The sequence below is a fragment of the Drosophila pseudoobscura genome, chromosome 4 (genome assembly GCF_009870125.1).
Source record: "Drosophila pseudoobscura strain MV-25-SWS-2005 chromosome 4, UCI_Dpse_MV25, whole genome shotgun sequence".
NCBI lineage: Eukaryota > Metazoa > Arthropoda > Insecta > Diptera > Drosophilidae > Drosophila > Drosophila pseudoobscura.
The window spans coordinates 8,255,574-8,269,393 of record NC_046681.1 but is presented as its reverse complement, the minus strand read 5'-3'; the positions used below and the strand labels follow the sequence as shown (position 1 = coordinate 8,269,393).

Below are 13,820 nucleotides of genomic sequence, written 5' to 3'. Positions count from 1 at the left end.
TTACTTAACCGTTTCGCCGAGTGTTGTATTTTGCTGCATATGCTGGCCAAAGTGCTCGTACTCCCCACCGGATAACGCCTGGGTCGCTTTCATCGGTTGCATGTGCTTCGTGAACGCGCCGACAATGGCCGATCGAAGGACGCCATATTGATGTGGCCTTTTTTAAAGCTGCACAAACAAAATAAAGAGGAGAGAAGGACCGAATTTATAAGTGGAAAGAAGGTTAGAATGAAAGAGTGGAGAAAAGTGTGTTTGTTCGATGATTAAAAGTCATGGGCCCTATATGCGATGCAACATGGTGCAGAACTCAAATGGCAAAGGCGTTATGGGTGGAGGTGGCTTTTAAAGGGAAAGAGGATTGAGAGAGGCTTTTGTCGTACGGGTAGCTGTGCAACTAATCCAGCGACGGCCCCGTTAAATTATCGTATTGAAAAGTCACTGTGAAACTCATTGCGGCATTGAAAATTGCTGAATGATGGGAAAAACTTTATTTCTGTTTTTGTGCGAAGTATTCGTAAGGCTCAAGGGTATATGGTGTTCGTTTAGATGTTGGTCCCAAAAAGTCTATGTCTCTGATATCACGGATATCTTTGAGCGATCTTGTTAAATTTGGAAAGGAAAAGAAGCTCGATCATGGAGAGAATGTCGATTAAATACAGGTTCATATCAAAGCCAACATATCATGGTTCAATGGCGGGCCCAAACGTTCTTCTGCCAGTGGTATCCTTGAGCAACGATTGCTTCGTCCGCATGTAGGATGTATCCCACCTTCATGACGTAATTGAATTAAAATGTTGGTATATCTTAGTCGAAATGCATTTCCAAGCTTTCTTCTTTTTGCGCACAGATTATAATTCAGTATAAATTGCCCATACTACTCTATGGCTGTATAATTACGTCATATGCACATGCATACATATGTACATACATATGTACATATATACTATTACTGGTTTGAATGTTTGTGAGAGCTGACTGGTATGCATGTGTGCCTAATGAGGTCAATTGTGACCACTGTGCCCTGGTTGCCGATGCATACTTTATTGTTTGTTTCTGCTCGGCATCGTTTGGCCCAAAGGACTAATTCATATGGCAGGACTACGGGGGGAATACGAGTATGCGTTGTTTTAGTGGGCATTTACGTGGTTAAGGGCGTCCAGGACAGGAAAACTGCATTTTAATTTAGTTTTCAATAAAATTTCTCTTTTACAGAAAAGTAGCTAAATCGAGAAAAAATATAATAAAAATCAAACCAATAGAATATTTAATTGGAAACTTCAACTTTTACATTATTTTCTCCCAATAATTTCCGATCGAAAGCTTAAAATAAAATATTTACCAAACAAAAAACAAATAGTCGAAGCATTATAATTTTAAGCAAAATAAAAACAGCATTTAGCTGGAATATTTACTATTTTTTTTTGCATCTGATAATTCCATCACACACTTTAAAGTCATTTGAAAATAAATGCTCCAAAATAATACAAAAAAATTTATATGTGTGCAAATTAATGCCAGAGATTCTACTCTTCAACGCGTCCATTGAATTATATAAAAATAAATAATGGTTAAAAGCAAAAACCTATTTATAGTCCCTTTTTTACGAGTTGAGCTGATATGGAAATGATTTTTATTCTCTTCGCTTGGCTCGTAATCATTTATTTGGCCCCTCTGTGGTTAATTAAATTTAAAACAAACATAATTAAATATAAATATAAATGAGTGCTTGAATATATATTTTCAAACGAAAGCCGAATGCGAAATCCAATTGCTTGTGGAGCAATATATTAACCATAGAAACTTTGCCGAAGATATTAATTTGGTACTGGATTTGAAGCGGCTTCTGTGTTTTATAACTACTGTTAAACGGTACGCTTTTTGCGGATGCTGCTCTAATATTAGTTTATTTATTGTACGTTTCAAACTCAATCGGGTTAACACAGAAACTCTAACACCGTTGGTGACATTTTAATCACTCTTTGTATATAAAAGCCAATCGATTAAATGGGATTAGCTATATTAGATTTTTGCAATGGTGTTATAATTTTTAAGCTTATAGTATTACATGCCCATGTTTATTTCTCGTCGGTAGAAAAGGCATCGTATAGCAATAGGATAAGTAATAATGTAACATCTATCAAATTGGGAGAGTTCCAGTCAAATTCAACTTACCGCTGCAAACAGTTCTCCCTTTCGCCCAACGCCAATTTAACAATATCCGCAAACACAGGAATAACAACCCAATCATTGGATTTGCCCAATGCCGCTCCCGTTAATGGTGTGGCAGGGGATGATGTTGGTGGCTGCTCCTCATTGCTGTTGCCAGCCGCAGGCACTGTCGCTGTTTCCGGTGCCGACAATGCATTCATACCGGAAGTGGCTGTCGCCCACTCGCACTCGCACTTGTCGACGGTCTCTCGTCTAAGTCCATTGATCTGGTAGGTCCTCCTCCAGATCAGATGACTTGTACTTGGCCTGCTTATCAGTCTTGAGACTTTGTGGTTGACCCTGTTCATTTAAGACGATGGCTTTCCCTGCCTGTTGGCACGTCACTTGCAATTTGCCCCACTCTAATTAAATCGAAATCCATAAAGGAACAAGCTGTAATCTTGATAGGAGCTGAATCTGCATCCCCCGACTTTCCCACCATTTTATTTGCTTTGTATTTGTTTGTTTACTCCGTCTTTTCTGGTGTACGTAGGTGTGTGTTGTACAAGTTAATGGTTGTTCTTTTTGTGTGAGTTTTATGTTGGTAACTTGCGCAGAAAAGCTTTTGATCGAATCTTATGTGCGACATTTGGTCTCTCGCTGATAACATATCAATTAGGATTTCTAAAGCCATCATGGGCCTTATGCAAAGGAACCTTTTCGTGAACCAAAGGCCTCCCTTTGGAGTTAAGAAGCAAATTTGTTTTATTTTCTGCAGCATACTTACAAATTTCCCTTGTGGGCACCCACCTTTATTTGTGGCGGCAGTCAGCAACACTCATAAACATTTCAGCAGCCACTATAGAAATGTATATTTAGATATACATACATCTCTCTCTGGAACACAATGTGCACGGCACAAACTATCCACAGCTATCATTTTGCATAGTTCTGTAAATTTATGCAATTCCCTTGAATTTTTTTTCCGCTTCACATTGTCCGGGGCAGTGCACAGGGCGTTGTACAATTTATGACCAACGAAATGCAACAACAATGAGGACTATAGATAAAAGTCGGGAAAGTTTTTCGAAAACCTGAAGAACATTTAAAGTATTCAAGGTAGGTGTGATAAAAATGTTTAAAGTTAATGATGGAATTCGGTTTGGAAAGACACTTCGCCCTGCTGCCATCTTCCAGCTAATCCAATATAATCGCCACAAAAGTTACTAAGCGTAAAACAGTCTGTGCCAAATCCAATAATACCAGTGCTGTAACAAATATGAAACTGAAAGCCAAAAGCTTCGAAACATCCAAAAGAGCCATTAAGTATTTTTTAACTTCATTTTTTTTCGTCCACATTTTTAAATGGTAAAATGAAGGCAGTGCCTGGCGCGAAAATGTGCCGGGAACAAAGGTAAAAAGTGCGAGAAAAAAGTGTAGGGAAAAAGCTTGGAATCCATTTAATAATTAAAAAGTTTTTTAATGAAAACTAGCTTCATTTGCCGCTGAATGCACGGCAACACGCTGCGTTCTTTTGAAGGAGGGCTGGAAAGATGGCATCCAGGCAAAAGGTGCGGGCGATGTGCCAAATAAGTGAGTAAATATATGTATATATAAAACTGATGAAATTGGGCCAACTGCAGCGAAACTGTGATTGTTTGGGCGTGGTCATCCCACTTTTCGTCCACCACTCTTCCTTTTTTCGAGAGGTAAACCTTTGTTTAAACAAAAGTAGGGAGAAGGCCATAGAACTTTCGTTCTTATGACAACATGGAACAAAAAATGTTGCAAGATAGAGGCCACACTGAATGGCTAATTCAAACCTTTTTAAATTTAATAAAGAACTCCCAAATGAACCTAACTTTAAGAGCCTTAAACAAAGCCTCAACTTTAATTTCATTCCGAACAAATACCAAATACCATTTATGCAGAGTTTATCCATTACATTTTTCAATATTTGATTAGAAACCGAAGGACCAAAATGCGAAAATGGCACCAAAATGCATTAGGCATCATAAATATCTGCTGACACGAAAAAATATCCTAGGCATCGGTTCCAGCATCGAGGCAAAAGGATTTCCCTCAAACTCACATACACACAGACACACATACATGTGAGAAGACTAAGAGAAAATGATGGCGTAAAAAGGAAAAGCAAAGTTTCTTAAAGCAAAGGACTCTTTTGGCCTGCATTGGATGAGGTGGGTGTGGCAGAATCTTTTTGGTTTTGTCCTTGCTAAGGAAAGCATGATTTGGGGTGCATGTTTTTAGTCCACAGAAGGAGTATTCCATGATTCTGCTATCAGAAGTACAGTAGTTCAACAGATTCATCCGAGAGGAATGCGAGGGTATTTGCATGTTCGACCAGTACAAGCAAACCTTTGAGTCTTTATGCATCTAAAATGGCGTCAAGCACTGCTGTCTAACTTTTTACAACATGCAATGACACTGCATATAGGGGCACAGATCCACGCACAAAAGTAGATGCCCATGGCACAAGATGCAGTATTGTTATTTCTGGCTTTTGCCATGTCTTCTTTGGGAAAATTATAATACTACGAACATGTACAAAAAAATAGACTCCGTTACGATAAATTTAGCTGAGTTTCGGTCTTATAACTTTGAGTTGATGGAATGCTAACTTTAAATCATTTATTGAAATGTATTCTTGCCGCTCTATGGAAATGTAATTTGAATTAATGTTTTGCTCGTCTGACTTTCCATTTGCCATGGGGACGAATATTACCCAGAAATCTCAGTGCTGTGCTTCAACTCCAATTAAAGTTTCACAACGCCATTTTCTAGCGAAATTATGAACGAACCGATTTGCCACGTTATTTGCCTATAAAATTGTAGTCTATTTTAATTTCTAGCATTTATTCCCCAAAATAATGTTGGCGCACGTTCCTCTGATTGTTGTTCCTCGACGTCGTTGGGTTTTGTCTCGGTTTGGAACTCAGCGAACTAAATTCTTGCTTTCGCCTTGGTGTGGATTTAATTGGACCTCTGAGCTTGGAAAGTTAAAACTCACCGTGATTTTCAGTCTCGCTATCGCGGGTGATTTCAGAATGACTGTGGCGGTACTCCACTACGCCAGGCCACGCCACTCCGCCGCTCAACAGTGCAACTTCGGTCCTCGATGGCTCCACACTGGCATGGTGACAGTCCAGGGACAGTGAAGGGATTCGAAATGAACGATTTATTTGATTACGGAAGTTAGTTAGACGTTGCCAATGGTTGGGATGGGATGGTTAGAAGGAGAGATGGATGGACCCACGTGACTTGGCTGAAATTTTAACGAGTCGCCTGCACGGCCAACTGGCAAACCATCAATGGGATAGTTACGAACGGTATAAATTATAAGCCATCTTGCTGGCTGCCCGTCCGACTGCCTGCCTGGCTCGCTTCCCGCCTCCTGATTTCCCATGCAAAGTCATATGAGGACGCGGACCTGGACACGTACTGCTCTGCATATTTAGCATGCATGGGAACTTTCATTCAATCCACAGGGTCTAAGGACTCATGCGCTACGTTTAACTTGAGCAACGTGCCCGGTCTGACCCGCCGGTTCGGGCCAGCAATGGACTGGAGCGGATTGGTGAGAGTCCTATACCAAAGTCGGACTAGGAAGATACTATAGCAGATTTTTATAAAGATCTGGATTGCATATATTTTTTTGCGGCCAAAAGTCCTACACTCTGAGGGTTGCATCCATTTGCAGTGAGAGGTTACAAGTAAAGGGTGAAACAAAATTCAACAACAAAAATCGAGTGAAGCGGAGTGGAGTGGGGGGAGTGGGCGAGGTCCTGCGAGTGGGAACATTGTTAATTAAGCTGCTTGTCGTCGTTTTAATTGCATGTCCTTGTAAGTGAGTATAAGTATGAGTGTTGGGGTGTTTGACGGAGTGTTTATGAGTGTTCTCCACATAATTTATACAAAAGTGTAGATTGTTCATATGGTAAATGTGGACTTATGAAAATGGAAAATTAACAACTCATTTAAGTTCAAGAATTTTGTATGGCACAAACTGTGCCATAAACACACAGAGAAAAAGAATACCAATCTCTCAATTTAGCTCGCACATGCTGTGAGGAAAGCAAAAAGCATGGAGAGAACGAGAGTTCCACGACCTTTACTTCGTTTATCTGCTTTCCACCTAAAGAATCTTTTCCGCTACTGTTTTTCATTCCGCTACATGTGTCTCTCTCTCTCTCTCCCGCATCTCACACCAACACGAGCCGTTACATCTTTTGTCGGAGAAAGAGATAGAATTTAGTTGCTCTAACTCTTATAATCTTATAATTTTGTCAAAAAAGGCAGACAGATCGACTCCGCTATTGTTGCTGATGCCCCAAATAAGTGCCATCAATGGTTTGCATAATCCCGATATACGAACTCCTAAACATTTTGTTAGGACCGAAACCGCACTCTTAAAGGGAAATCTCAGAGATACACTCAACCCGAGATGCATGCTGGTCGTCAGCTGGGACCCGAAGGGACCTGGGAGCTGAATGGCCCTGGAGCTGTCTCTGGAGCTTAAGCAAAGGAATTGATAGTATAAAAAACAATATTACATTTTCTTTTTCTTTTATTAAATTATAATTATCTCTGGTAACAAATGTGGACGTCATCCGAGTCGAGCGGTCTAAGAGCATGTTTATGTTGATGTGGATGTATGGCGTCTATACTATATGTGTGTGTGGAAAGAGTGCCTCGTGGTGATCGTGGTGCTCGTGCTCCTCGTTTTTCTCCTGCTGGTTGCGGATCCATCACATCCGGTGTTCAGGTGCTCGCCCTGAGGCTGGAAGCCAAATTCCTGCAAACAAATAAAAAGAAAAATAAAACTCTACACAGCATAATAAAAATGAGAGCGAATAATACGTGTAGTTGAGTGAATCAACAATAAGTATGATACCCTGAAATTAGTACTGAATATTAAACTATAGTTAGGCCTTCATTCACTCAGCAACGGTCGATGTTTTGTACAGCCCTTCTCCTCCTCCGACCATTCCTACGACCTTCGTATCGGCCATGGTTATTAGCTATGACTCATTTATATAGCCCTATGTACGTTCCCTTTTATAGCTCCTACATCATTGACCTTAAACTTATTTTCTTCCTTTTTTTTGGAGCCAAAAACTCTCTTGTTCTCAGCTTGTATATTCTGAATATTCTCTCTTGCCTCTCAAGTTATCTCTTTCATCATCTGACATAACACATTTCTGAAGGAATTCCTTGAGCTACACAGCACCTGAAATACGCAGTGAGCAGTTTAAATGGCTTACAACAGCATCCTGGACTTTCATAACTAATTTAAGACAACATTGCGACAACTATCTTATGCATACTCTCGACTTGTCCATTTCCCCAAGGTACGCCTCAAACAGATGCGATGTGAAAGCAGCTCCGCCATCGGAAAAGACGCTCATAACAACTGACAACTTCTTCAGCTCCTGTGCTTCGAGTAGGATACAACCACACGTGCTTCGAAAAGGCATCTACAATCACGAAAATGTGAGTATAAAATTTTTGGTCAAACCCATCGGGCTGACATGATCAACATTGATTGTAACCAGCGGTTTATCGAGTTTATCAATTGGTGTAAGAAACCCATTTATAGGGGTACACTCTAGGCAACTTTGTCCCTGAGCTTGGGAATATAATATGACTTCTCAATTAAGTCCAGAGTCTTTTTACAAGATAAGTGACCTGCCACAAATTATCACCGGAATTTCGCAAAAGCTTGCTCCAAATCCGAATTTTGAACCATCAGTATGAATCACCGTTTCAAGCGAAGATCGTACATTTTTAGAACTGGTCCACTAATCTTCTTTTATATGCTGAAATATCTATTTAGGGAAAACTCGTCATTGCCCTGTCGTTTATTTGTGAAAAATAAATTGAAAAATAAATAAATGAAAATTTAATTGAATTATGATTTGAAACCCTTGAAATGTGTGTTGTTGCGTGGATGTTTTCCGGTAAATAAATTGTTTCAAAAACGAAAAATAAATATTTAAGAACAAACAGAATCGATTTGATGAACATCCACAATGGCTTTCGAGTTGCTCTTGGGGTGCAGGAGCTTTCCGGAAAACCATTGAATGCCATGAATGAAAAATGATTGGGAATTCGGGATCCACTGTAGTAAACACTCACCTCGATTTGATGAAATTATATTTTCAAGTCTTATGCACTCAATTGCTCCGCGCTGTGGCACTGCCTGTAGCCCATGCCCAGGCTACCGGCAAGGAAAGCTGTCTCCACTGTCTGATTGCCGGCATCCAGAGAGAAAATGACACCATTTGTCGCCTCGAGAGATTCTGCCGGCTCGTTCTCCAGGCAGCAGTCGTCGCGGTCGGAGTTGCTGCTGCTGCTGGAGTGGCGGCAGCATCGAGGCCGATGATGGCGACATTTGTCGTAGTGTGGGTTGGCTGCTTCGGGGGTGGTGTGTCCTTTGGACGCCCTTCTGTTCCTGTTTAATCCACGTAGGTGACAGTGGGGTTGATTTTCCTCCAATCAAACGTCAATTTTGTGTAGGATTAGACGTTCGACTGGCGCACACTGACCCTCGTATGACATTCGTATCCCGTTTTAATCCTTTTGGGTAGGCTTAGATGATAACTTCCACACCAGCCAGATTAGTTCTTGGGCTACCCACTCTACCTGCAACAAAAAAAAGGCAAATCAAAAAATGGATTCGCAACCGCAACACATTACTCATACGCCGTGTTGCTCTCGCACAAGTGCTAAAATCAATGGTGTCTACCTACAACTGCGTCCAATGTCAGTGTATCTAAGTTTGTAGGGATGTGGTGGTTATGCCTACGGCAATTATCCCTTTGGGTCCACTTGCTACTCATCAGCCCATAGTCATGTGCGCATCATCAATAAGGGCGTAACCGAAAAGCCATGATGGGCAGGAAGGGGACGGTTGCCTATTGCCTGGGTCAATCATTAAATCACTGCAGATGTGTTAAGACCAAAACGGCAACCGAAATCAGAATTGATTTATAGACGCGTTAAGACCGGAAAACCCAAAAAACAATCATCAATGATGTATAGATTGGTTCAGGGTCATCCATGAATAATCATTTTTGGCCTGGATTTCTTCTTGCCCAGAGTTAAAGAGGCGACTATTTATACATTGCTTTTGTGGCTATTGAAGATGAACTCTGAACTTAATCCAGAGAAAGTGTACAAATATGTAATCTTTGTGGTCTTTTTGTTTATGCACATTGATTTATGGTGGTTTTCCGTTTTGGGGTCGGAAACACTCAATTATTTTGATATTTATTAAAACAAGTTAGATAACAATTGAAAGACTTTAGAGCGTTATGGCTTTTTTTTTAAATCTTAAAAACAAAATTGAACCCGCGGACTACTACCCTGATTCAAAAAATTAACAATTTTATTCTTCCCAAACCCAAACCTTCCCTTTCAACCTTATAGCAGACAGGAACGAATTCAAAGTCGACATGGAAAATACGGATATCAACAGGCTGTGCATTAAATAATAAATATATGCAGACACATGAATCGAATAAGGCAGGGTCTGAAGTACGGACGTGGGTTCTGCTTAAAAGGAAGTTCCGGAGTGGCAGCAATTAATGGCAATGCCAGAAGCAGAAATCGATCGAAAATCAATGTTATTTACATAAGTCATGCATAATAAATCATTTCTGTGTGCAATCTCCATTTTAATGTGGCCAATCCCAGTGAAAACCGAGAAGAGATTACAGGCTTAGCGGCTTAGCAAATACGAGAGTATCCTCTCGGCTGTCCGTCTATATGAATGAATGTAGTCCATTGGCAAGTAGTTAAGTGAAGTTAGAATACTTTTGAATAGAAATCTCCGGTGGTTGGATAAATACTACTTTAAACAAATTTTTAGGGGAAAACTATAGCTATCTGAGCAAACATATTGGACAAGCCACATTTACATTTGAAATTTCACATATGGTATTGTGTATGTTACAAGGAACCCCCAAAACTACATAATCCAGTCAACAACAGTTGTAAAATTACAATTATGGAAAAAAATTTGAAAGGGGAATGTGCCAAAATAAATGCCCTAACAAGAGTTGGTACAAAAATATGGCTCATGGTGCTTTCATTTGCATTACATTTGAATTTGTATGGGATCTTTGCAGCTCAATAATAAAATCTGACCACCATTTTATGCTACTGCTACTATAGGAAAGACATTTTTAAATTTGTCTATAACCGATTTGTGGATTGAAGTTACAGCATGTTTCGCATGTTAAAGGATTCAACTTTTCTCCTTTTTTTATACAATCCATATATGTGTGTTACATCTGCATGGTTTCTGGTGTATCTCTGTGTGCCGTGCTATGTGTTTGTTTGTTTGAGACCGGTTCTTGGCTTATCTGCATGCATACATACAAATACACATTTTGTGTTGCCTACATTTTGGGGCAGCCGTACATTACGAGTACCATGCTCAAGTGAGCGCAACAAAGGCGGAACACGCACAAAACTCATGATATACTCGTATTCGGCAACAACTTGTACACAGTTAACTACAAGTTATGCCTGCCACGCACACTTCTTTCTCGACAGCCCCACATTGTTGGGTATCCAAGGCTATAGACAAAGAAGAAAAAGAAATAAATCTTCCTTCCTTATTCTTTTTTTGGCAGAGAAGCTTATTATAATTCCAATCATGTCGACAGACTGCAGGATCAAATCCATGCGGAAGGCTGGCCAATGAAATATTTTCAATTTTAATATTGACAACGCAAGTTTTTCTTTTTTGTGAGTACATATATATTGAGTGCCTCAGGAGAAGGGTGGGACATAGTAGATGTAGAGGCAGGAAAAGTGCCTTAGTAGAAGTGAAAGAAATGGTAGACAGAGAGGCAGGGAAACATCCATCAGGCTGACACATTTTATTCCGTTTGAATGCCCTTTTTATGCTCAAGAGAAAAAACTAAAAAGGGAATATTTTTACATCACAAAAAAAATTCAATCGACTATATTGAAAACTGTAAAGATATTCGAAAAAGGTCGAGGCTGTATCTGAGATTTGAATGCCAAAGTACGCACATTGTAAACAAATATTAAATGGAGTATAATTTAAAGGAAAGTGGAATGTTCAACCAACAGCAGGGCTACTTTTTCTTATTTTCTTGAATTTGTCCTTCGTTAACTCTGTGGTATAACCGTAGCTGATTGTTGCAATTGTTGGTCCTTTCATAGTTATCCTTCGTTGACCGGGAATATCGTCCCTCCCCCATTCTCAAGCTCCATTATTCATAATATAATTTGAGTAGAATGCATCTGCTGATGGCAGCCTGCTGTTTTTGCCTGTACACCACAAAAGGATTCCGCTCATGTGCCATGGCATCTGATTGTGTGAGTGGAATTTTAACCACAGTGCACTGTTAATAATCATCTTCAATAATCCAAAATATTTTCGGCTTGATTGTCAAACTCTCGAGTGCTTTGCATATTTTAATTCCCGGTCGACAGTGGGTTGGGTACAGGCAGCACCTGCAACAAGTGTCCTCAAATCTATTAGCATAAAGCTGATAAAAAATAAACTGATGTCGTTGTTGCTGTCGCTGTTGTCAACAAGCAACAGCCACACTGGCAACAAAGGAAGCTGTGGTAGTAGCAGAAGTGGGGAAAAAGTAGCCAATAAACAAACAAAGTGGCTACGAATTTCCGTTGTTCTTGGCCAAGCAATTTTCCCCAAAAAAGTGGACCTAAAATCGAGTTGGAAGAATTTCTTCTACACGTAAGAACTTTAGTTGGGTTGAATATACATGGTATTGGATTGGTTAAAGCTTAAATAATACTTTCTTTGCCTGAAATATGTATATCTCTTCTTTGCAATATACCTTTGATATGTAATCTTGTTTTTTCTGCGCTATAAATCATATAAATATGTATTAATAGTTTCTGATTAATTTAATCCAAAAATCTCCTTCCTGCTTTTTTATTCAACATATTTCCATGCATTTTGTGATTAAAGTTTTCTTTAGTTAATCAGATACTTTATGCTCTATAAAATGTATTCTAATTTATAATTTCGATTCCTCCACTTCACTTCGAATAGATTTGATTGTTTTTCCCATTTTCTATTAGCATTTGATTTTATCAGCTTGCAGTTTGTTTGCTTTCACTTTGCTCGCATTTGTGTTTTCTGCAGCTGTTTTTCCCTCATTTTCCCCCATCGGATTTAAAAAAAATTATATTTTTGCTTTTTATTCTACTCTGCAGTTTTTTATTGGCGTGGTTCTTCCACTATCTAAAGATATTTACAAAAAAATCATTGATTTTTCATATTTAGCACTTTATTGCACTTTTTGGCGAACGGTCGTAACTTTTATCCAGTAAATGCTGTGTCGGGTATTTATATATTTACTTATAAAAATTGATTTTTTAGGCATTATTTGATGATGAGGGTTGTTAAGAGATGTGCAAAGGGAAAGTGATGAGAAAAGTAAAGATCGGTTCGTTTTTATGTCGAGAGATGGTTCATCGGAATTATTTATTTATTTTTTTATATAACGAACTTTTTTATTGGATTTTCTGTTGTAGGATTTACCGATGTAAAGGAAATGTTTTGACGATTAGTGTTATATTCCAGTTATCACATACTTTATTTTATAAACAAAACCACTCTTCATTGGCGTGTCTACACATGAGGAAAAAATGTTTGAAGGTATAGGATAGCAAGAGACTAAATGTTTTTTGACCTGTTGATTGTGCAACGGGGCAACGTTTGACAAAGCCACTACACTACGGAAAAGAGTTTAGGGAAATGCTAGGGAAATCATTTTTCATTCAAATGTTTAATCTTCAAGCCATGGACTCCAGTAAACTTTTACTAAGTAACCTGCTTGGGACACTAAAAATGTATACAAAAGAAATGAAATAATGCCAAATTATCAGCCTTTCTTCCAGCGAAACAATTTATTCCATCATTTCAACTCTTTGCACTGTCAAAGTGCTCAAATTAAATACAACTTTTGTGTAATTTTCCTCACTTTCAGTAGATTTTTCCTCCTGCTGCGTTGGACAATCAGCATTTACATTAGATTTAATTAGCATTTTTTACGCTTTTGTCTGCGATTTGAACTGGGGGAAAGTGGGCTAATAAAAGTCCCTTTCAAATTACATTGAAATTGTCTCTGGGCTTGTTGACTTGCCGCCATTTGTAAGGTTTTAATGAAGGCAAAGTTAAAAAAGCACTTTTCACTCGATTTTTCTCTGGCCCCTAAGCTCTGGACCCTCGCAGGAGGACACTGACCCATCTATGGACAATTTTCCAGCATGGCGGTCAACTTTTCTGCCTGGCTGACGATTTGTACTAGAAACAGCTTAAAAGTACAACAAAATTGCACCAAAACGCAAAAGTTGCGGTGAAGTGACTCGACAAAGAGATACTTAATGTTTAGATAATATTGGGGATTAACATGAGCTTCCAAAATGATATGCTTCTATAAAACTCTAGGTTCCATTCTCAGTTTTTATTACTGGGCACACGGACGAAAGGTCCTTATCGAAAGAGGATCACCTGGAACATGCCTTCCTTATTCTGCCTTGTAATGATTATTCGCCAGCGACATAAGCGATAAGATCATCACATAAAAGCATACCTATTCTTTCTGCCTGTTACATACACATTCAGAACAACAGTA

General features: G+C 39.1%; 1 pseudogene; it reads right to left on the bottom strand.

Moving 5' to 3' along the window:
* On the bottom strand, positions 1–2,516 carry LOC6902490 (uncharacterized; annotated as a pseudogene).
* Between the last annotated feature and the right edge of the window lie 11,304 nt (positions 2,517–13,820).